Genomic DNA, 24991 nt, shown 5'->3' on the forward strand with positions numbered 1-24991 from the left:
TCATTCTCTATTTTCTCCTTCTCCTCCTGCCTTCAGTCTTTCCCAACATTAGGGTCTTTTCCAATGAGTCAGTTGTTCACTACAGGTGGCCCAAGTATTGGAGTTTCAGCTTTAGCATCAGTCCTTCCAGTGAATGTTCATGGTTGGTTTCCTTTAGGATTGACTGGTTTGATCTCCTTGCTGTCCAAGGGACTTTCAAAGAGTCTTCTCCAGCACCACCGTTTGAAGGCATCACTTCTTTGGCTCAGCTTTTTTTATTGTCCAGCTCTCACATCTGTACATGACTACTGGAAAACCATAGCTTTGACCACATGGATCTTTGTAGGCAAACTAATGTCTCTGCTTTTTAATATGCTGTCTAAGTTTGTCATCGTTTTTCTTCCAAGGAACAAGCATCTTTTAATTTCATGACTGCAGTCACCATCTGCAGTGATTTTGAAGCCCAAGAAAATAAAGTCTGTCACTGTTTCCATTTTTTCCCCATTTATTTGCCATGAAGTGATGGGACTGGATGCCATGATCTTAGTTTTTTGAATGTTGAGTTTTAAGTCAGATTTTCCACTCTCCTCTTTCACCTTCATCAAGAGGGTCTTTCCTTTTTACTTTCTGCCAAAAGAGTGATGTTCTCTGCATATCTGAAGTACAAGGTACAAGGTTTAAGTTGAGCTTTTTAAAAAATTTATTTGGGCTTTTTTGACCTATGGATGTCCAATTGTTCCACACTATTTTTTGAAAATCTCTGCCACTTCTTAACTGTAATATCTTGGGAAATGACTTAACCTCTCATGGATTCAATTTTCTCAAAACTGAGGATACTAATAGGTCCTACCTCCTAAGGTTGAAGTGAGGATTTTAGACTATATGTTTAAACATCTAGTGCACAGTAGATAGTTGTAGCCATTATATTTATTTTATATAATTTTAAATTTTGAGATTTTACTTTATGATTTATAAAATTTGAGAACGTATGATACATTATTCCTTTTAATCCCTTCCAAGGGTGTTAGGGTGTATAGATAAGTGCTGAGGTGGGGTTCTGATGGATTCTATTGAGATGATGACTGAAATCATTTATAATCAGGAAGTGATAGCAGTTTCTAATTAGGAAAGGAGCTGAGTCCAAGGCCAGTTCAATAAGGCAAGAGTGTGTAGCCAAAAACAGGAAATGAAAAGTGAATTCAGATGCTGTGGAAGTCAAGAAGAATTCAAGAAATTCTTCCTCATTAAATAGGTGAAGGCAAAAGAGTTTTGGACCTCAAGTATGACCAAAGCAGGATATTGAGGTATATGGAGTACTTGCCTCATAGCTTTGTTTAATGTGTTGGCCTTGGTTTTTCACTTTAGGATGGATTTCACTAGCTGTGTATGAAGTGTTTTGCTCTCTGTTCTCCAAACAGATCTAGTCCAAGACTGTTTTGCTGTGAGCACTGTTGTTTTGGTGCCAATAGCCTGGGGATGTGCCAGGTTCCCTTTGGCTAGTCTTTCTAAAACATACTGCTCAGGAGAGTTGAAAAGGGTGAAGAACCCTCTCAGGAAGCTGATTATGCCTGTGGTAGGTCTTCATCTGGGAGCCATTTCACAAGCTGGATACCACTGCCATTTTGTTGTTCCTTACTATGCTCTCTGGCATTTCATGCTGTGTCAGCTCCCCTGGAAGTCTCCTTAGCCTCCCTGAGAAAGAGCTAGCACCTTCAATGTGTGTGTGTGTGTGTAGTTTACTTCCTTTCTGATCAATGTTATGAGCTCCTTAGGTGAATTAATCTTTTGTGACAAGCATGTGCAAGATACCTTAAAAGGTGTCTTGTGCTCTTAAATGGAAAAGTTGTAGTTACAACCAGTCTGACCAGAGATCCTTATCAGGCTGGTCAAGTGTAAAGTTTTACCACTTGGAGTGTTGTCATTGGAAACTTAGAATCCTGTTGAAATTGCCTGAGCTGCAGGATATGACAAAACATGTATGTGTTATTGCACAGTGCTGAAAAGCAACTTAATGTTGTAATTTAGGTATAAATCTTCAAGATAATAATGGCACTTCAAGTCTTTGTAGTTTAGAAAGCCCTGTGCTATTCTTTATTTAATTTGATTCTTACAAAAGTATGAGAGAGAGATTACAGGGATTATTATTTATATTTTACAGATACAGTGCTGTCAGTGTGTTCCAACTGGCAGGGCCTGGAATATCATCCATGGTGGTCAGGAGCACAGGCTCTGAGGCAGATTGTTTACTCAAAACTGTATTTTCAATTTTGAACATAAGTGTACAATTCAGTGGCATTAATTGCACTTGACTTGTATAACTATCACCTGTTTCCAATTTTTTTCATCACCTCAAACAGAAACTCTGTAAGCATTAAATAACTTCCTATTGCTTTCTCCCCTCAGCCAGTAATAACCTCTGATCTACTTACTGTCTGTATGAATTTTCCTGTTCCAGATATTTCCTATAAGTGGAATCATATGCTATTTATATTTTTAATCTGGTTTATTTCACTTAGCATAATGTTTTTAGGGTTCATCCATTTTGTAGCACATATCTTCTTATTGCCAAATAATGGATATTTTATACACACATACTGACACACCACATTGTTTATTTATTCATCTATTGATAGGCATTTCACATACTGGCTATTGTGAATGAATAGTGCTGTTATAAACATCCATGTACAAGTTTTTATTTGAATATGTTTTAAGTCCCTTTGGGCATATACCTAGGAGTATATTTGCTGGGTCATATGATAATTCTATGTTTTGCTTTTCTGAGGAAGTTTCGAACTGTTTTCTAAGCAGCTGTAACATTTTACATCCCCCAGCAATGTATATGGTTTCCAACTTCTCAATATTCTCACCAACACTTATTATTTATTTATTTTATAATTATTGCATCAGTTATGAAGGGGTTATATTTTTATAGTTTTAATTTCAATTTCCTTAATGATTAAAGATGAGTGTTTTTTCATATTTATTGGCCATTTGTATATCTTTTTTGGAGAAATGTCTATTCAAGTCCTTTGCCCATTTTATTGCAAAATTTAGTTATTTACCTATTTGTTATTGAGTTGTAGGAGTTCTCTATGTATTCTGGATATTAACTCTTACCAGAAACATGATTTCCAAATATTTTCTCCCATTCTGTAGGGGACTTAGTGTACCTATATCCACTCTTTTTTAGATTTCCTTCCTATTTAGGTCACCACAGAGCATTGAGGAGAGTTCCCTGTGCTTAACAGTAGGTTCTTATTAGTTATCTATTTTGTATATAGTTGATGATGGACGGGGATGCCTGGCATGCTGCAGTTCATGGGGTCGCAAGGAGTTGGACACGCCTGAGCGACTGAACTGAACTGAACTGAACTGAGTGTATATATGTCAGTCCCAATCTCCCAGTCCATCCCACCCTCTTTATCGTCTTGTTAACTATAAGTTTTTCTCCATCTGTGACTCTATTTCTGCTTTGCAAATAACTTCATCTATACTACTTTTCTACATCCCATATATAAGCAATATTAAATGATGTTTGTCTTTCTCTTTCTAACTTAACCTCACTTTGATGATGTCTAGGTCCAGTCTGTTGCTGCAAATGGCATTATTCCATCCCTGGTTATGGCTGAGTAATATTCCATTGTATATGTGTACCACATCTTCTTTATCCATTCCTCTGCTAATGGATATTTAGGTTGCTTCCATGTCCTGGCTATTGTAAATAGAACTGTAGTGTACATCAGGGTCCACGCATTCTTTCAAATGATGGTTTTCTTTGGGTATATGCCCAGGAGTGGGATTCTTGGACCATATGGTGGCTCTATTTTAGTTTCTTAAGGAACCTCCATAGTATTTTCCATAGTGGCACTTACCAATTTATATTACCACCAACAGTGTAGGAGAGTTCCCTTTTCTCCATACCCTCTCCTGCATTTATCATTTGTAGATTTTTCATTGATGACCATTCTGATTTGTGTGAAGTGATACCTCATTGTAGTTTTGATTTGCATTACACTAATAACTAGTAATGTTGATCATCTTTTCATGCATTTTTTTTTTTTTTTGCCATCTGTATCTTCTTTGGAGAAATGTCTATTTAGGTCTACTGCTCTTTTTTTTAATTGGGTTGTTTGTTTTTTATATTGAGCTGCATGAGCTGTTTAATCCCTTGTAAGCTGTTTCATTTGCAAATATTTTTTCCCATTCTGAGGGTTATCTTTTTGTTTTGCTTATGGTTTCCCTTTGCTGTGTAAAAGCTTTTAAGTCCCATTTATTTTTGTTTTTATTTTCAGTACTCTAGGCAGTGGGTCAGAAAAGATTTCGCTGTGATTTATGTCAAAGACTGTTCTGCCTATTTTTTCCCCTAAGAGTCTTATAGTATCTGGCCTTACATTTATGTTTTTAATCCATTTTGAGTTTATTTTTGTGTATGGTGTTAGGGAGTGTTCTAATTTTATTCTTTTACATGTAGTTGTCCAGTTTTCCCAGCATCACTTATTGAAGAGATTGTCCTTTCTTCCATTGTATATTTTTGCCTCCTTTGTCATAGATTAGGAAGCCAAGGTGCATTGGTTTATCTCTGAACTTTCTATCCTGTTCCACTGATCTATATTTCTGTTTTTATGCCAGTGCCATACTGTTTTGATTACCAAAGCTTTATATTGTGAAGTCAGATAGCCTGATTCTTCCAGCTCTGTTTTTCTTTCTCAAGATTGCTTTGGATTTTGGGGGTCTTTTGTGTTTCCATATGAATCATAAAAGTTTTTGTTCTAATTGTGTGAGAAATGCCATTGATAATTTGATAGAAATTGCATTGAATCTGTAGATTGTTTTGGGGTAGTATAATCATTTTCACAATATTGATTCTTCCAATCCAAGAACATGGTATATCTCTCCATCTGTTTGTGTCATCTTTGATTCCTTTGATCAGTATCCTATATTAATAGTTTACTGAGCACAGGTCTTTTATCTTTTTAGGTAGATTTATTCTTAGGTATTGTATTCTTTCTGATGTGATTGTAAATGGAATTGTTTTTTAATTTCTCTTTCTGATCTTTCATTGTTAGTGTACAGGAATGCAATAGATTTATATATATTAATTTTGTATCCAGCAACTTTATAAAATTTATTGATGAGCTCTAGTAGTTTTCTGGTGGTATCTTCAGGATTTTCTGTGTACGAGTTATTTCATCTGCAAACACTGACAGTTTTACTTCTCTTACAATTTGGATTCCTTTTAGAGGATTCTTTCAGCTCTTCACCGTTGAGTATGATGTTAGCTGTAGATTTGTCATATACATCCTGTATTTTTGTGTTAAGGTTACTTTCCTTTAAGCCTACTTTTGAAGACTTTTTTTTTTAAATCATAAGTAGGTGTTGAATTTTGTCAAAAACTTTTTCTGCATTTATTGAGATGATCATACAGTTTTTAATCTTCAATTTGTTAATGTCATGTATCACATTGATTGGGCTTCCTCAGTGGCTCAGTGGTAAAGAATCTTCCTGCAATGCAGGAGCCGCAGGAGAAGAGGGTTTGATCTGTGTCATGAAGATCTCCTGGAGGAGGTCATGGCAATCCACTCCAGTATTCTTGCCGAGAGAATCCCATGGACAGAGGAGCCTGGCAAGTTACAGTCCATGCAGTCACAAAGAGATGGACATGACTGAGTGACCCAGCACAGCAAAGCACCCACAGTATAAATTGTAGACCTGGTGATACTATTTCTTTGCATAGAGGTTAAAGCCTGTGAGAAATGCATGCAGAGCAAATTAGTGGGCTCTGCTGATGATCTAGTTTCTATTAAATAGTGATGTGACTTGGAGATGGCTTTTTTTTTTTATTTCGTTGATCATAGTCATTCAGTTTCCTTAATCACTGTTTTATAGTTTTCAGTGTATAGGATTTTCACCTCCTTGGTTAAATTTATTCTGAGGGATTTCTTTTTGACACAATTTTAAACGGACTTTTTTTTTTTTTTTTTTTTTACTTTTGGATACGTCATTGTTATTGTAAATAAATGCAAAAGATCTCTGTATATTAATCTTACATCTGCTACCTTGCTGAATTCATTAATTAGTTCTAATAGTTTTTGTGTGAAGTCTATAGGATTTCCTGTATCATGCCATCTGCAAATAAGGACAATTTTACCTCTTCCATTCCATATGAATGCTTTTTATATCTTTTTGCCTGATTGCTGTGGCTAGGACTTCCAATAGTACATTAAAGGAAAATGGTGAGAGTGGGCATCCTTCCTTGTATTGTTTCTGAATTAAATGGGAAGGCTTTCAGCTTTTCATTAAGTATTATGTTGGCTGTGGGTTTGTCATAAATGGCTTTTATTATGTTTAGGTATATTCCCTCTATGCCCACTTTAGTGACAGGTTTTTATGATGAATAGCTGTTGAATTTTATCAAATGCTTTTTCTGAGTCTATTGAGATGATAATATGGTTTTTGTCTTTTCCTTTGTTAATGTGATGCATCACACTGATTGATTTGTGTATGTTGAATTGTTCTTGCAACACTGAAATGAATCCAACTTGATCATGATGTATGATCTTTTTTTTGTACTGCAGGATTTGGTTTGCTAATATGTTGTTGAGGATTTTTGCATCTGTGTTCATCAAAGATGTTGGCCTGAAATTTTCTTTTTTGTAGTGTCTTTGTCTGGTTTTGGTATCAGGATGATGATTCATAGAGTGAACTTGGGAGTGTTTCCTCCTCTTATATCTTTTGGAATAGCCTGAGAAAGATTTGTGTAGGTTCTTTGTATGTTTGGTAGAATTCCTCAGTGAAACTGTCTGGTCCTGGACTTTTGTTTGCATAGACATTTTTATTATTATTATTATAGAGTCTTTTTCACTGCTGGTGATCAGTCTGTTCAAATTATATGTTTTTCTTGACTGAATTTTGACAGACTGTATATTTCTAGAAACTTGTCCGTTTCTTCTAGGTTGTCCAATTTTTGGCATATAACTGTTCATATTATTTCTTACATGTTTTGCATTTATGTAGGGATAGAACATTTTAAATTGGTGCTTTCCCTTACTTTCTGGAACTATATACAGATAAATTGGAATTTTGTAATTCTCTTTTGAAAGCACTCTTGAATGTACAGTCATTGGAGAGAAGAGAGAAAATAATGCTACTGACTTCCTAGCCTATGTCTTCCCCTTCCTGTGACAGTCATGTAGTTGAAATCTGCTTAAGGGAAACACCAAAAGAATATCTGATAAATAAAGAAGTCATTCAAAGATAATATGTGGGCTAAGAGATTTGAAAATATGTCAGAGGCAATCTTCAATCTTACACCTCAGTAACACTTAGCATGTTAAAGGCTCTTCGTACCATGGAAATATGATTTGGTTATTTTTTGGTTCATAAAAGTTTTTGTAGTTTGAAATTTAAATTTCTTTGTGTGGCATTCAAGGCTTGTCAGTTTTTCTTCTATTTATAATACTTCTTCAGTTTTATTTCCTGTTGCTTCTCCTCATACCCCCTACTTGTCAACTGTGTTCTCAGAATCTTTCTATTTTTCCCCCCTAGATTCATTGTCTCTTTATTTGATATCTTCTCTGCCTGTAATTTCACTTCCTTTCTCACTTGGGTGAATATCTCTTTATCTTTTTTTTTTTTTTTTACCATACATTCCAGGGGTATGTGTGGGGAGCTTTTTTGTTTGTTTTTACATTTATGCAGTTGACCCATAAGTAACACTTATAAGATTAATAGGGCCATGGTTTTAAAGAGTATTTACATAGCCCCACTGTGCATATGGGCTTCTCAGGTGGCTCAGTGGTAAAGAATCCACCTGAGATTCAGATTTCGATCGCTGGATCAGGAAGATCCTTGGAGGAGGGAATGGCAACCCACTCCAGTATGCTTGCCTGGAGGATCCCATGGGCAGAGGAACCTGGTGGGCTACTGTCCGTGGGGTCAAAAAGAGTTGGATACGACTGAAGCCACTTAGCATGCACACATGCACTGTGCATACTGAGCCTTTTTAATATTGAAAAATAAAGAAAAATGAATTTTCCGTCACTAGGAAATATAAATTTGACCATCTAAACTTATAAACCCTGACTAAAATATAAGCGACCCTTTCATCCATTCCCTGGTGGCTCAGCCTGTAAAGAATCTGCCTGCAATGCAGGACACCTGGGTTCAATCCCTGCGTTGGGAAGATCCCCTGGAGATGGGAAAGGCTACCCACTCTAGTATTCTGGCCTGGAGAATTCCATGGACTGTATAGTCTGTGGGATCACAAAGAATCGGACATGACTGAGCAACTCACTTTCACTTTCATCCATAAATGCTGTTTTTGGTTCCCTAACAAATCTAGTACTACAGTGTAACAAACATCTTACATTTCAGGGATATAAAAATATCAACTTTAAAATCTGAACTGTATAGTATGTATATTAATATTTGTACCATTAAATTAGGAATACACAGGTCTATGAAGTACTGCATTATAAATAGCAATGTTCTTTTTAATCTGTAGTTGGAGCTAATACAATATAATGTTTACTTGGCTAGTGAGGGTTGGGAGGGGATGAGGTGGCTTCACATGATGGGATGCACAGTGTTGGCTGGGTCACATGACTACATGCATGCCACACAACAGGACAAGCCATTAGTACCTGGACCAACCAGGCACAGATGAATGAAAAACACCATTGCTTTACAAAGGCAGCTCAGATTCTCCATTGTCTGAAATCAACACTCCCATCCAATCACTTCTCAACAGCTTCTTGAGGATCTCTTGAGGGTTGGAGATCACAGCACCTGTGATGTACCCAACAGGCACAAGAGATTCTCTTTATCTTTGAAATTACAGCCAAATATAAATCATTATTTTATGAAACCTCTCCTATGCCAAAATAGTCGCTCTCTTGTTTGTGTTTTTAGCTCTATACCTGTCACAGTTCCTGACACAAAATAGATGCTGAGTAAATAAACACTTGCAGGAGGTTATTTCTTCTCCCATTATAATAATAATAGTATATATTCACTAAGAAAATTTGAAAAATACAGAGGAGTATAAATAAGAAAGTAACACTCATGGACCATCCCAGTGAAAACATTTTTTTGACATTTTCCTCCAGTCTTTTTCTCTATGCATATCATATATTTTGTAGACTGTTGGTGATTGATTGTTTTTGTAAATATTTAATAAACTGCTCCTTTTCTATTCTTTCTTTTCAGTCTCATGTTTCATTATTCCTGTAATAGGTTTCTTGCTCTGGTCCTGTCCATACAGCTGTTATGTTTCCTCTCCATGATCCACTTTCACACTTGCTAGTTCCCTTTTCAAAACTTGATTAGATGCTCTTCTCTCTGCCAGCTATGCCCTTCAGTTATAAAACTCCATATAAAACCAACACTCAGAATATGAGTTTTGCATGACTGAGTGCATCTGCTTCTATACTTTGTTTTAATAGACAATACATTTGAAAGTTTAAGTTGGAAAAAATCTTGGGGAAAGTAGTTCTCCCTTGTCATTTTGTATAACTCATATGCCTGGCACATAGTAGATGCTCAGTGTTACTGCCCTCCCTAATCCTAGCCTCTTGTTCCTGTTAAAGTCACACAACTGGTAATTGGCAGCCTCAGAACTAGATTCCAGGTCTACTGATTCCCAGGCCAATGTGTATTTCTTGACAGGTTACTCTGTTAAAGTGTTGTTTAAGATCTCTTTTATCTCCAAAATTCATGTCTTCTCCCTCACCAAAATTCTTGCAAAATTTGTATTCCTTATATCATAGCTTGACTGATCCACTGACCCAGGTTAGAATGGCTCCTTCCTTTGGAACGTACTCAGGCACATCCAGAGAACTTTTTAGCAGAGTTAGTGATAAAATCAATAATTTTGGACTCTTAAGTTTTGAATTTAGGCCAATGGACCAACTGGTTTCCCAGAGGAGAGTTCCTAATTTTCTTATAAGGAAATACACATTTGAATATATTCAATATATTCAAACTCTCTATAGGTGTTAGGAGTTTGATTATGGCAGTGTTAATTTAGTTTTCACAAAATCATAGTACGTTAAAGGTGGGAGAAACCTTTGAAGTCATCTCACTGTAGCCCCCTCATTTACTGATGAAGGAAATTGGGTGCAATATTACTTAGCTGTGAATAGCCAAGACAGTACTAGGCGATCAGGCCTCCTGTCATTTGTTCTAAAAGACACTAGAGGATATGCCTAGGTAGGAGCCAGGGGGTAGGTGAAAAAGATGGGCTTTGGGTATGTGTCCTTCCTCTGACATATTATAGCAAGTAGTCAAGTACTTGCTATAAGTCAAGTAGCAAATGTCAAGTGGTCTACAGTTCTTCTGCACTTGCTTCTTATACTCTGGTCCTGTCTTGTATATACATAGGAGAGATTATTGAAGGTAGTTAAAGAAACTGGATTGTTTTCCCAGAATTCTCTGGAGAGCAATTGAGATTATATTGCCTGATTTTTTACAATGAACACAATTTGGAATATAATGTTTTGGAGGCTTTTGATTTCCCTTGTAAAAAATAGTAACATTCTAAGCATACAGAGCTTTGGAGAAAACAGTTGGTGTTTGTGGAAAGAGATCTGGCCTGGTATTAATTGTTAGAATACATTAAGCCAGAACTCATTGTGGACTTTTCACAAGGTCCTTCTCCTTTTCCCGGCCTAGGTTTCCAACTGTGTAAAATCATAGGTTACATTGGTTCCTCTTATGGGTCTTCCTGTACTGATATTCTAGGTTCTAGGGGCATTTTTAGCATTCTGCTGAAGCAGCCACTTCTCTCAGCCACCTGCTGTATTCCAGGAAGGGTCCCCATTATCTCCTTATTGCCTAATTAGATTGTTTCATGTTATAGACTAATGGATATGTTGTGCTTGTCATTTCTACAGATCTCTTTGTCTTCTCTTGAATCACTGTTGTTTCTTTTCTTGCTCATTTCTCTTTGGACTCTGTTGTACTCCTATTAATAGTGGTTTGTCTTCTTGGTCACCTCTGTTCAGCTCTTCAGTTCTGAGAATTACACCTTTCATTTAGTGCTCAGGGTACTCCACTCCTTTATTGTTTCAGCTGGTTTGGCTCCACCTATAACAGTGTGTGTGTGTTTCAAGGTCATGCAGTTGGCACTTCTGCTAATAATGGTCTCTATAGCTTCTTTATTTTTTATTTATTTATTTATTATTATTATTTTTTTACTTTACAATATTGTATTGGTTTTGCCATACATCAACATGCATCTGCCACAGGTATACACTAAAAGAGGTATTTATTTACTATTAAAATACTCTTGTAATAACAGTGAAAACTAATTTTATGCATAAGGTAAGCTTTAAAAATTTTTATGCACTTATTTTACTCATATGTGTTTATATATTTGTTTTTGAATTCCCCCCCCAAATAAGTCAGTGCTGGGGCATAAAAATCCTTGAAATAAAGAAGAGGAAAAGAAATCACCTCAGAATGCCACCACTCTAATTTTCTTGTTAATTAATAGCATATTGTTTTATTTATTTCTGATTTTTCCCCTTCGTTTTATTTTTTAATTAATTATTTTAATTGGAGAATCATTATTTTACAATATTGTAGTGGTTTTTGTCATACATGGACATGAATCAGCCATGGGTGGACATGTGTCCCTCCCATCCTGAAACCCACTCCCACCTCCCTCCCCACGCCAACCCTCTAGGTTGTCCCAGAGCACTGGCTTTGGGTGCCCTGCTTCATGCATCAAACTTGAACTGGACTTCTATTTCACATATGGTAATGTATATGTTGCAATGCTATTCTCTCAAATCATCCCACCCTCATCTTCTCCCATAGAGTTCAAAAGTCTGTTCTTTACTTCTGTGTCTCTTTTGCTGCCTTGCATATAGGACCATTGTTACCATCTTTATAAATTCCATATATATGTGTTAATAAAGTTTGTTGGTGTTTCTCTTTCTGACTTACTTCACTTTGTATAATAGGCTCCAGTTTCATCCACCTCATTAGAACTGATTCAAATGCATTCTTTTTAATAGCTGAATAATATTCCATTGTGTGTATGTACTACAACTGCCATATGACTCAGCAATCCCACTCTGGGCATAAACACCGAGGAAACCAGAATTGAAAGAGACACATGTACCCCAATGTTCGTTGCAGCACTGTTTACAATACCTAGGACATGGAAGCAACCTAGATGTCTATTGGCAAATGAATGGATAAGAAAGTTCTATTTCCAGTTTTTTAAGGAATCTCCACAGTGTTCTCCATGTGGCTGTACTAGTTTGCATTCCCACCAACAGTGTAAGAAAACCTTCTCTTACACTGTAAGAAACCCTTTTCTCCACACCCTCTCCAGCATTTATTGCTTGTAGACTTTTTGATGCTGGCCATTGTGACTGGTGTGAGATGGTACCTCACTGTGGTTTTGATTTTTCATATGGCAGTTCTATTTCCAGTTTTTTAAGGAATCTCCATACTGTTCTCCATAGTGGTTGTACTAGTGTGCATTCTCACCAAAACCCTCTCCAGCATTTATTGCTTGTAGACTTTTGGATAGCAGCCATTCTGACTGGCATGAAATGGGACCCCATTGTGGTTTTGATTTGCATTTCTCTGATAATGAGTGATGTTGAACATCTTTTCATGTGTTTGTTAGCCATCTGTATGTCTTCTTTGGAGAAATGTGTGTTTAGTTCTTTGGCCCACTTTTTGATTGGGTTGTTAATTTTTCTGGTATTGAGCTGTATGAGCTGCTTGTATATTTTTGAAGTTAGTTCTTTGTCATTTGTTTCATTTGCTATTATTTTCTCCCATTCTCAAGGCTGCCTTTTCACCTTGCTTATAGTTTCCTTCCTTGTGCAGAAGCTTTTAAGTTTAATTATGTCCCATTTGTTTATTTTTGTGTTTATTTCCATTACTCTGGGAGGTGGCTCATAGAGGATCTTGCTATGATTTATGTCAGAGGGTATTCTGCATATGTTTTCTTCTAAGAGTTTTATAGTTTCTGGTATTACATGTAGATCTGTAATCCATATTGAGTTTATTTTTGTGTATGGTGTTAGAAAGTGTTCTAATTTCATTCCTTTACACGTGATTGACCAGTTTTCCCAGCACCACTTGTTAAAGTGATTGTCTTTTCTCCATTGTATATTTTTGCCTCCTTTGTCAAAGATTAGGTGTCCATCATGTGTGAATTTATCTTTGGGATTTCTATTTTGTTCCATTGATCTATATTTCTGTCTTTGTGCTAGTACCATACTGTCTTGATGAATGTATCTTTGTAGTATATTCTGGAGTCAGGAAGGTTGGTTCCTCAAGTTCCATTTTCTTTCTCAAGATTGCTTTGGCTATTCAAGGTTTTCTTGTGTTTCCATATAAACTGTAAAATTATTTGTTGTAGTTTTGTGAAAAAATATTATTGGTAGCTTGATAGCAATTGTGTTGACTCTATAGATTGCTTTGGGTAGTATACTCATTTTCTCTATATTTATTCTTCCAATCCAAGAACATGGTATATTTCTCCATTTATTTGTGTCATCTTTGCTTTCTTGCATCAGTGTTTTATAGTTTTCTATATATAGGTCTTTTGTTTCTGTAGGTAAATTTATTCCTAAGTATTTTATTCTTTTTGTTGCAATGGTGAATGAGATTGTTTCCTTTCTCTTTCTGTTTTTCATTGTTAGTATATAGGAATGCAAGGGATTCCTGTGTATTTTATATCCTGCACATTTACTATATTCATTGATTAGCTCTAGTAATTTTCTGGTGTCTGTTGGGTTTTCTACATAGAGGACCATATTATCTGCAAACAGTGACAGTTTTACTTTTTCTTTCAAATCTGAATTTCTTTTATTTGTTTTTCTTCTCTAATTGCTATAGGTAAGACTTCCAAAACTATGTTGAATAGTAGTGGTGAAAGTGGACACCCGTGTTCTTTTCTGATTTTAGAGGAAATGCTTTCCCTTTTTTGCCATTGAGGATAAAGTTTGCTGTGGGTTTGTCGTATATTGCTTTTCTTATGTTCTGGTATGTTCCTTCTATGCCTGCTTTCTGGAGAGTTTTTTTTAAATCATAAATAGGTGTTGAATTTTGTCAAAGTCTTTCTCTGCATCTAGGTTTCTAGGATTTTTTTTATTTCCCTTTTGATTTCTTCAGCAAGCTGTTCATTATTTAGAAATGTATTGTTTAATCTCCCTGTGTTTGTGTTTTTTACAATTTTTTTCCGTGTAATGAAAATCTAGTCTCTTAACATTGTGGTCAGAAAAGATGCTTGATATAATTTCAATTTTCTTAAATTTACTGAGGTTTGAGTTGTGCCCCAAGATGTGGTCTATCCTGGAGAATGCACTTGAGAAGAGGTGTGTTCTGCATTTGGATGGAATGTCCTGAAGATGTCAATGAGATCCATCTTGTCTAATATATCATTTAAGACTTGTGTTTCCTTATTAATTTTCTGTTTTGATTATCTGTCCATTGTTGTAAGTGGGGTGTTAAAGTCTCCTACTATTATTGTGTTACTATCAGTTTTTCCTTTTATGTCTGTTAGTGTTTGTCTTATGTATTGATGTGCTCCTGATAGCTTATGGTGAACAATGTTGGATTTGTGATCTCTGAAGATTTAGTTTCAGGACCAGGGAGCAGGCTTGATCACTCAGGAGCTTTTGTGTAGCAGAGTTTTAATAAAGTTCCCCCTTATTTATTTATAATATTTGTAAAAAGAGTTCTGATCATTAGTTTGTTTAGTTTTAACAATCTTTGCATGAAGGCAGTGGTAGATGACAAATATAATTATCAAGACAATCATTAAAATTACAGTTCCAGACCCGATGTTGTGAGTAATGCTTTGAAACCATCCGCGTGGTTCTAGCCCAGATAATTGATTAGCTAGTTGTTCAGGTAAAGTTTTCAAATTAGTGAAAGAAGGCAGATTATTAGAAAAGGTTTCAAATATTTCTTTTTATAATAATTGTACATTCAGAGAGACATTATCATGTATGTTTTGTAAATGAAATTTGATTTGTTCCCAGTTATAGGCATTATTATTGAAATGAAAACAGGAGTAACATAAAATTGAGTAGAATTCCAATCACATTTTAACATTACCTGTTTTTGTACATCTGTTAATTGATCTCCAACCCACATGATGGCTGTTTTTAGTTCCTGTATTTCCTCTTGAATATCATCTATCTGAGACTTAGTGGCCCACATAGTATGGGCATCTTTAGTCCAAGTTTGAATAAAATTACATGTTTGAATTGAGGTTTTTAAAGCAACACCAGTGACAGCAGCAGTGGTGCAAATAGCTATTGATCTCAAAATGCCAAAAATTAGTTATCCAATGAATCATTTAGATCTTTGGAGCAATTTAGTAAGTAACTGGGAAGCAAGTCCAGCCATGGGACCTTCTTCCTAGGGCTGTTGGAGATTTTGGTAACCATAGATTATGTTGAAATTTAAGAATCAAAAGGGAGTCATTTCTCAAGGAAATAGAGGAGTTAAGACAAGTATATAATTACAAGTATATAATTTACAATTTATGCAAGTTACAGAATGTAAAGTCTTATTGAATTGTAAGTTTCTTATAGTTACAACAAAAGGAAGTGGAACACAGGCTTGTATAAGATATGCTTTATTATAACGAAAGAAATAATTGCTATGGCTATGATTAGTCCTTGTGAAATGTCCAGTCCAAGTCCCAAGTTCCTCGATGCTTTCAGCAAGTTTCCACATGTCCCATTGTTCAGGCCCAATCTGTTTATCAAGAACGATTCGAGGACGAGGTGGGGCCACTCCATCGTCAAGCCATCCAAAAGTCCTTTGTCATGGTTATGCTCCATTGTAGTATTAGTAACCTTCTATGTTATTTAAGTTATATAATCATATATAGTGTTATTAATATCATCTGAGCAGTTAGATAACCACATACCATGGGGTCCCCAATCAACAATTATATGATTAGCCACAAACATTAATTTTCTTGATTTGGCCTGACATTTGTCCCAATGAACAGGAATATATTTAAAGTTCTTATTAGTAAACCTTTTTCATAGTGTTCTTTGTTTTTTCCTTAACTCTTTCCTTAAAGTTTTAGTAGTATAAACATGGTTCATGGACAAAGAAAGGGTAGTAAATAATCCAAGCAGTGTCCGAAAGTCCTCTTTTAGAGGCAGGGCGAAAGCCCAAGTTTGTCGGCTAACATTTATGCATAATTCTGTTGGGCCCATACACAAAGAAAGGACTTCATAACCTAGAGAGATATTAATTAGTTTTTTTTCTTCTTCAGGATGAGAGGGCCCCTCCAAGTTCCAAGGAGTCATTATGTGTTGAGTCATTAGTGGCTATGATTAGTCTTTTATCTGTCTATTTTATAACCTACAATAAAAAGGGGGATTAGGTATATAAGCCTATTAAGTGTGATCAATCAAGTCAGCCTGAGCAGGGGAAGCAAAAGCAAGCAAAGCAAGCATAGCAAAGAAAAATATTTTCAGGATTCCGAGGCATTCCCTGTTGAGAAATCAGATTTTCAGCCTGATTAGTAAGGGTATTTATCTGTCCCCAAGTAGGGAGATCATAAGGTCGGTGATGTCGAGTGCAGCGTTTTTTGGAAATTTTTAAAGTTGCCATGGCTTGTATTGGAATTCCTTCTTCCTGAGGTTTTTTTTCTTTGCATCATCTCTAGTCTGAATGTTGGGGGCCCCCTTAGGTTGAATCTTCTGAAGAGAAAGTCATGAGTTTGTTGGATCCATCTGGAGAAATAGAAGCATATCCCTTTCCCTGTAAGATGAGTTTCTTAGATTTCCATAGATTAGTTAACCCGTCTTGATATCAAATGGGCAAAGGAAGGGAGGTGTCCTTTAATGTTTCAAAATGCTTTTCTGCTTTTGTCAAAATATCTTCTTGTGGTAAGTTTGAAAAATTTAAAACAAATAAAACTATATTAACAATAGTTATAGAAAGAAAGGAAAGTGATAATGATGAAAACATTCCTAGGAAATATTTCAGTCCAAAAATAATCATCTAGAGATCTGTTTGGGGATTGGTAGATAATGTCCTCCAAGAGGACATTGAGAAGCTTTTATTTTAAATTGACCTTGACTCTTGACTACTTAAACCTTTCTTCTTGAATGTTGTTTCCATGAATTTGTTTATTTCTGTGTCAAAGGTATGAGTCATCATCTTGTTCAGCCAATGCTATTGTTCTTTTTCATATATGTAAATCAAATAGACCCAATTTTGGTTTTAAGTTAATTTCTTGTCTTTGGGTATTTTGGGATTGACAACATTGATGTTGTTAGAGATAGGTTTTTTCTGGTTGATATAGTTTATGCCTCATGTTTAACAGATGGGACAGTCAGTGGCTTAAAGCAAGCCTTTATAGATATATGTACCCATTTAAAAATATTTTTTCATTAGGCCCAGGTATTGGTGGCATAGTCTGTCTAATGCAGAGTTTATCAGTTCCAACCAAACAACGTGTCAGTAAGTAAGTTTGCCTTAATTTCCATGAGGTGCTATAGTCTTGTTTTCATCACAAACTCACCATGAAAATTTGGCTATGGTTTTGAATTAATGGATTGATTTCTTTCTCATTTAGCATATATGTTTTTTCTGATATAAAAAGAAATAGAATATGACTGTGTTTTAAGTGATTTGTGTTATTTGGGGCAAAGGATTAGGAGCAAACATTCAAATATTTTTTCTTAAGTGAAATTATTGAAAAGCTGATGCAGAACAACTTGATAAATGAAATGTTGCTTATACCCAAATGTATTTGACCTTGTCCTTGGAAAAGAAATGAAGCCTGGCACTTGTTGAATCTCTCTGTTCAGTGTGTCAAGGAAGATGATTATACTTTCAAGACAGACCTGAAAAAAAGGTGAATATTTTGCACTTTTGATATTCCTAGGAACAAACAGTCTTTTTGGCAAATGGTTTTTATGTTAGCAAATGGTTTTTTTATGTTGTTTTTGTTTTGCATTGTGAAACAGGCATTGAAGTTGATGTTATTTTGTTTTAAGAATCTTACAGATTGGAAATAGAAATAAAGCTATATTAATAATAGTTATAGGCTTAAAGACTATATTGTATTAGAATCTAGTAAAGTCTGTTCTGGATAAGGAAGATAAAAGTGTTCCTGTGTATTTTTCTTTATTTAACTTTCTATTTGTAGTTACAGTGTATAATGTGTTTGTTTAATTATGTCTTGTGTTTGTGAATTATAAGGAATGTCTGTATTCTGTTTACTAGAGAATGAATGTAAAAATTGTTTGAATTGGCTTAGAAATACAGGTAGGGCCATTGTCTGTTTTTATAGAATTAGGTGTTCTCATTATTGTAAAGTAAGCTAATAGGTGGGTTATAACATATTGTGTAGTTTCACCCTGGAGCGGTGTGGTCCATATAAAAGAAGAAGAATTTGTATCGATTGAGACATGTAAGAAGGAAGAGGCATGTTGATGTATGGCAAAACCAATACAATATTGTAAAGTGTAAAAATAAAATAAAATAATAAAAAAGAAAGTTCGGGGCAATAAGTTCTATCCATTTGTCATAAAATTTTCTTTCATTTGTCATAAACTCTTTTATATATTTTTGTATTCATCATTTTATTTGCCATTTCTTATATCCTTTTATCAAAAGCATATATCTTGCTTTTCTTTAGCAACTATGAAGTGTCTTGTATGTTAGTATTTTATAGATTTGGTGAATATATTTATTATATAATATTATATATTATAATATATATTTATTTTTATATAAATATATATATATTTATTAATAGTTTAAAATCTCTTCAGTTTTTCTGTCAGAAAATTTTTTTGTAAGAGGAAGTTAACGTTCAGTGATTAATGTTTTAAAATCTTACTTCATTTGGAAATGACCTAGCTATTTAATAAACTTTTATAATTTAGTATAACTCCAGAAACTTAAGTTACCCCAATCCTAAGAGATTATTTTAGATTATAATAATAGATTATTCTATTAAAAATAGAATTATTTTTAATAAAATTTATTTAAAAGTTTTCATTATATATATATATATATATATATATATATATATATATATATATAAAGTTACCCTTTTGTTGACAAATTTAATTTACCTTAAACCTAGGCATAATAGTATTATATAATGTTGATGACTTAAGACATGTCTTAATTAGATTAGCAAACAAGTGAATTTCAATAGAGCTCATTAACTGCATATTATTCAAAAACAAAGACATATTTTGAGACATAGACAATATTAGATAGATAGGCATAGTTTTCTTCTTGAAATTTAAAATATCTTTTTGTTTTATTTTTTAATTTTAATTTATGTATATATATATATATTTTTTTTTGAGTTCCACCAATTCGTTTATGGCTGGAGTCCTAGATAGAGTGGGCTGTGTATCCCAAGGACATGATAAGAGTTAACTTTGTGTTTTTTCTTAGGCCTGTTTTTGTTTTCCAGGCAGAATTGGAGCTCCAAAAAAGTATTTTAAGAAGTTAACCTTTTCCTAACTGCACGTGTAAAAAGAACCGGTTTTGCAATTTCAAAAAAGATTTTATTTTAATCAGTTTTCTCTGGAGTCTAAAGAATATCATGGCCATTCAGTGTCAAAAATATCATTTCTCCTTTTTGTAGTTACAGTATATTATTAATGATATACGCATGAGGGAATTGCTGTCACATAGGAAGTAAGGCTTTGGCTATAAAATTTTGACAAATATTAGGATTGTTAAGCATATCTTGAGGTAACATAGTCTATTGAAATCTTTTATGAGTCCTGATATGATTAGGATAAGGGAGAGAGGAAGTGAATCTTTCCCCGTCTAGTAGAGGTATATTTAAAAAGTAATCTTGTAAATCAGTAACAATAATGTGCCAATTTTGAGGAATCGTAGTAGGTGATGGGATCCCTGGTTGTAATGTATCCATAGGTTTCATAGATGCATTAACTTTTCTAAGGTCTGTTAAGAGACACCATTTGTTAGATTTCTTTTTTATAACAAAAATAGGGGAGTTCCAAGAAGAGCAAGATTCGTCAATATGTTTCAATTCTAATTGTGTGTCTATAAGTTCTTTAGTAGCCTATAATTTATCTTTTGTAAGGGGCCATTGCTCTGTCCAAATAGGCTCGTCATTCTTCCAAGTTATTTTAATAATTGCTCTGTTTGTTAAATGATCAGTGGCCCCTAGGAAAAATGTGGAATGTATATCTGAGTTTGCCATTGCATAAGTAAGTATCTTTCTATTAAATTAAGGGGTGCATTTATCATATAAGGTCTTAATGTTGTAGGCTGGCCTTTTGGTCCTTCATATGGGTAGATTTGAATATTTTGATAAATTTCTGGTACTTTGGTTTGAGAAATTTCTGGAATTTGGTAAGAGATTTTTTTGTATAGGCCAGGATTTGGGCCATAAGTGTTTGGAAATAATAGTAATATCAGATCCAGTGTCGAGGAGACCAGAAAATCTTTTATCATTAATTTTGATATTTACATTTGGTGGGCATATTCAGATGCCAATGATGTCCATAAGGATTGTTTTTGATCTGTACTGCTGAACCCATTTGTCTGTACGTTATTAGAGGAGTTAATAGAAATGTAAGGCAAAAGAAGTAATTGAGCAATTTTGTCCCCCCTTTTGAATTGCCATAGAATCTGAGATGACATCATAATTTGAATCTCTCCTTTATAATTTAAATCAGTTATTCCAGGGTGGACAGTAATTCCTTTAGAAGCCAAACTAGATCAGCCAAATAAAAGACTGAAGTTTTGTGGGTGCAGGGGTCCAAAAAGTCCAATAGGGATTCTAGAAGGGACTGCTTGAGGGTAAAGGAAAAAATCATTTAGGGCTGGTATATTGATGGCAGCACTGCCAGATGTTGAGGGTTTGAGGGAAAAGATAGAATTTATTCCTGGTTTTTGTTGTAGGGGACCTGGGGGGTCCCCTGTTTGGAGTTTCTTGGAATAGGCTTTCCTTCAACATCAAATTTAGATTTACAGTCTTTGGCTCAATGCATTCCTCTATGGCGGCGAGGGTGAATTCTTGGAGGTTTTTTATTAGCCTTCTTAGGGCAGTCCCTTTTTAAATGGTTTTTATCTCCACATGTAAAGCATCCTTCATTTCCCTTTTTAAAGGTAGTAGCCGTTGTTTCAGCTAGCATTTGCATCTTTTGAATTTCTGATCCTAGATTTTGACAAGCCTTCAAATAATCAATAATAGTCCCAGTCTTACGAATTGCAGTGATGGCTCTCTGACATTCCTGATTTGCATTCTCGTAAGCAAGTAATTTCTCTAGCTGTTTCTTGGTTTCTTCTCCAATTACAGTACAGGAAATAGCAGTTTCTAATCTAGCTAAAAAATTAGTATAACTTTCATTAAGTTCAACAAAGGAGAGACTTTTGGAGTTGCGCCTGTTGGCAGGGGAGGAGCATTTGGAGATGCCCGGGCAGGGCTAGTAAGAAAATTTTGAAATATTTTATGTTGTTCTAATTGGGCCTTCTGTAAAGTTTTATCATCTAATTCATATTCATGCATAAGTGTTCTGTCTGTTGCCGAATATTAGGAGGGTTAGAATTTACCTTGAAATAGCCAGAAATCAATTGGAATATTTTTTCCTTGCTTGGTGGCTTGTTCAACATTTTCTTTGATCTGGTGCCAAATTTCTAAATCAAAATTTCCTTTATCAGGAAACCAAGGATTACATTTAACCAGTGTTTGAAAGTAAGCCTCTATTCATTGGTGCGAAACCAAAAGTCCTTGAGCTTTAAACAAGTGGTGAAGTAAAGTAGAGAAACGATGGGGCTTTCCAGCTGTATAACCCATGTTTTAGTACTTACTGACCTCAATAGATCCTGACCTCAATAGGTCCTGACCTCAATAGGTCCTGAGTCCCTCAGCCATTTGACCCGTGTCTTAATACTTAGCAACCTCAATAGGTCCTGAGTCCCTCCGACCACAATGCCACATACACCAGTGTCCCTGTTCGGGCGCCACTTGTTGGGGTCCTTTAATGGACCGGGACCTGGCGGTCTGGAGGCAATGATAAGAAAGTGAAAGAGAGAAAGAGGCTGATACTTCCTGGTTTACACAGAAAACCAATTATTAAGTCCTTGACACAGGACTTACGTCTCTCACGAAGGCACCAGGCGCCCTCTCGAGGCGGGGTGAAGGCACAGGGTGCCTTCTTGAGAGAGTCTTAGAAGCCCGGGCAGGAGAGTGAGCAAGACGGGTCTCTGTGCTCCAAGGAATCAGCTGAAGAGAGAGAGAGAGAGAGAGAGAGAGAGAGAGAGAGAGAGAGAAAGAAAGACATGGGGACTGAAGCTCTGATGGAGCAAAAGGTGCTTTAATGATTTTTCTGTGAGTATATATATGCTATATAGTACAAGAAGTTTCTTTCGTCAATGATAAAGATCAGAAAACCAAATGTACAGTAACCGTTACCAAGGGAACAAGGGATGATGATGGTCACAAGGTCAGGAGACAATCCATATCTCAAGAAAGGGGATCGAGACTAAGCAGTTTTGTCGTAAAGAGAATGTTTACTAAAGGAGATTCAAGCCTGTCTCACACAATGACCCCAGTTCCTGGGAGCAGCATGCTGTTCTGCTCTGCTTAAAAAGAAACAAAGGACTTGTGAGAAACAGCACATAGGAATCCTCCTGTTACATATTCCCTGACAGTAATCAATGTTGGATTCGTGATCTCTGAAGATTTAGTTTCAGGATCAGGGACCACACTTGATCACTCAGGAGCTTTTGTGTAGCAGAGTTTTATTAAAGTTTAAAAAAGGACAAGAGAAAGCTTCTGACATAGATATCAGAAGGGGGATGGAGACTGCCCCTCTCTCTAGTGTTAGCAAGGGAGTTATATACTTTTTCTATTGTTTATTAACAATAAATCAAGAGAATGTCTCAAGGTTGTAAAGGTCTTTCAGACCCACTCCTACAACTTACATTTTGAGGTAATGGGAGTAGACATGACAATAGAAAGATCTTACTAGACCTGCTCCCACAATATACATATTAAGATGACAGGATTAGTCAGAAAGTTCTTAAGAAGGAGAAACATATCCTAGAGCAGGATACATTGTTATTATATAATCATTGGTACAGAGTTTAAGGAAAACCATATCCTTGAGCAAGATGAGTTGTTTTGTTGTGTAATCATTAGCTCTTGGCTTAAAGAAAAAAACCTTTTATGTGACTAAGAGGAGGGAGTGTAGAAAAAATGTTTGTCCTTTTCTCCTCCTCAAGAGCCTTACACCCCTTTCTCCTCCTTGGGGATCCTGGACTTCTTATCAACCTACCTAAGCATTAAGTCTCATATTCCTCCCGTTTATTTTAGAAGTATGTTGCCAAGTGTCAGCATTTTGATTCTATAACTACTTCCTGCTGGGATGTGGTGCTGTCCCTAAATTGTTGAGGCAAGATATTTTCCTAACCCTCGTATTGAGCGTTTCTGATCCAGGGGCCCCAAGTAATAGTTGGAAGAGGCTGTGGCATTGCTAGAAGCCTGGACAACCATTTGTAACTTAATGCTTTTGGATGGTTAGAAACAAATCCAGTTACACTGTTACAGATGCAGGGAGCAAACAGTTAAAACAGAACAATTATAATTATTATGATTAAGATAGTTTTCCACCATGGGGAGTTAGTTAATGTTTCCCAAAGTGAGGTGACTGAGGCTTCGCAGGAGTATCCATAGCCTGAATCATCTTGTTTATGTGTTTAGTAAAGTGAGTAACATTTGTGCTCATATCTGGTATATATATACAACATTGCATATGAATGACACAAGTTCCTCCTTGTGCAGCCATTAGAATATCTAAGGTCAATCTATTTTGTAAAATCATCTTTCTAATTTGTATTAGTTTAGCATTAAGGGCTGAACTAGCTGTTTGAGAATCTTGTAAAGCCTGTTGAGTAAAGTTAGTCAGAGCATTAACTCGTAGCATAATGTCTGTAGTTCCTAGAGAGGGAGCAAATATTTTGAAATACAGACCTTGCCCAGTGAGTTTTAAGGTGTGACAGATTAGCAGCCTTCTCTTGAAGCTTTGAAAATATGAGGCCATGAGTAAAAGCTAGACCTAGGGTGGATCTCCCTATCTAGCCAGGGGGAAGCCATGCCCATAGGTAAAAGCCACATATCCAGTAGGTCCTGTTTGGAGCAAGTCAGACTGAGGGATCCAGTCCCAATCAGTGCCTGGCCAGCCAAAAGGAGGAACTGAACTGGGATTGGAAAACAGGAATGATTACATTGCTTATTTCCTGAGGCAAAAATCTCAATTGCTTCCTGTCATTATAATTAAGTTGTTGGCTAACCTCTGGGAATGGCTCTATTTGTTCCTAGCATATGGGGGTGTTAGATAGTAGGTGTCCCTTTTCAGGAGTTAGCCATATGACCTCATCTCTTATTTGATAAACATCAGGTAGAAAACCACCAGATCTAGACCTGTTTACCTTCTTATATGTAGAAAAATAGTCATTAAACCAAGATAATGTATAATCAAAGTTAAAAGTCACATTAAGTCCATAGTTAAGGTAAAATATGTTATACCAGTCCATCTCAGGATTCTTTGATGTCATCGCACAGTTGAGGAAAGTCTTTTCCTTGAAGTTGAGAAACCCACAATGGGAAGGTTTCAACTGATGAAGAGGGGCGTGCTCCACAGACTCAGCAATTAGACCAATTGTGGACTGCGGAGTAAGAATGAGCCCAGGACAGGAAGGTGTTGTCTTGAGGGTCAAACGGCAGACTCAAGACTTTTGGAGTCAGTAGAAGCAAGCTTATATATGTTATCAGACCCATCTCTGTTCCTGGCTCAAACAGTGGCTTGCTTGACTCAGCAGCTGGGTCAGGAGTCACCTCCCGGAGTTCCTCTAATGTCTTTTGAGGTCTAGCAAACATAATGCTAGTCCTAGATTACTTATTGATTTAAAAACAACAAAAAACACAAAAAAATAGTAAAATATAAAAACAAATTAATGTTTTATAGACCGTGGGAAAAAGAATTTTCAGCAAAGTACA

At 35.7% G+C, this 24991-nt stretch overlaps 1 protein-coding gene across 3 annotated transcripts in view; it reads left to right on the forward strand.

Moving 5' to 3' along the window:
* Positions 1-24991, forward strand: part of OPHN1 (oligophrenin 1) — a 692544-nt gene that overhangs the window by 99686 nt on the left and 567867 nt on the right. The window lies entirely within an intron of this gene.

Source organism: Bubalus kerabau, chromosome X (assembly GCF_029407905.1).
Source record: "Bubalus kerabau isolate K-KA32 ecotype Philippines breed swamp buffalo chromosome X, PCC_UOA_SB_1v2, whole genome shotgun sequence".
Classification (NCBI taxonomy): domain Eukaryota; kingdom Metazoa; phylum Chordata; class Mammalia; order Artiodactyla; family Bovidae; genus Bubalus; species Bubalus kerabau.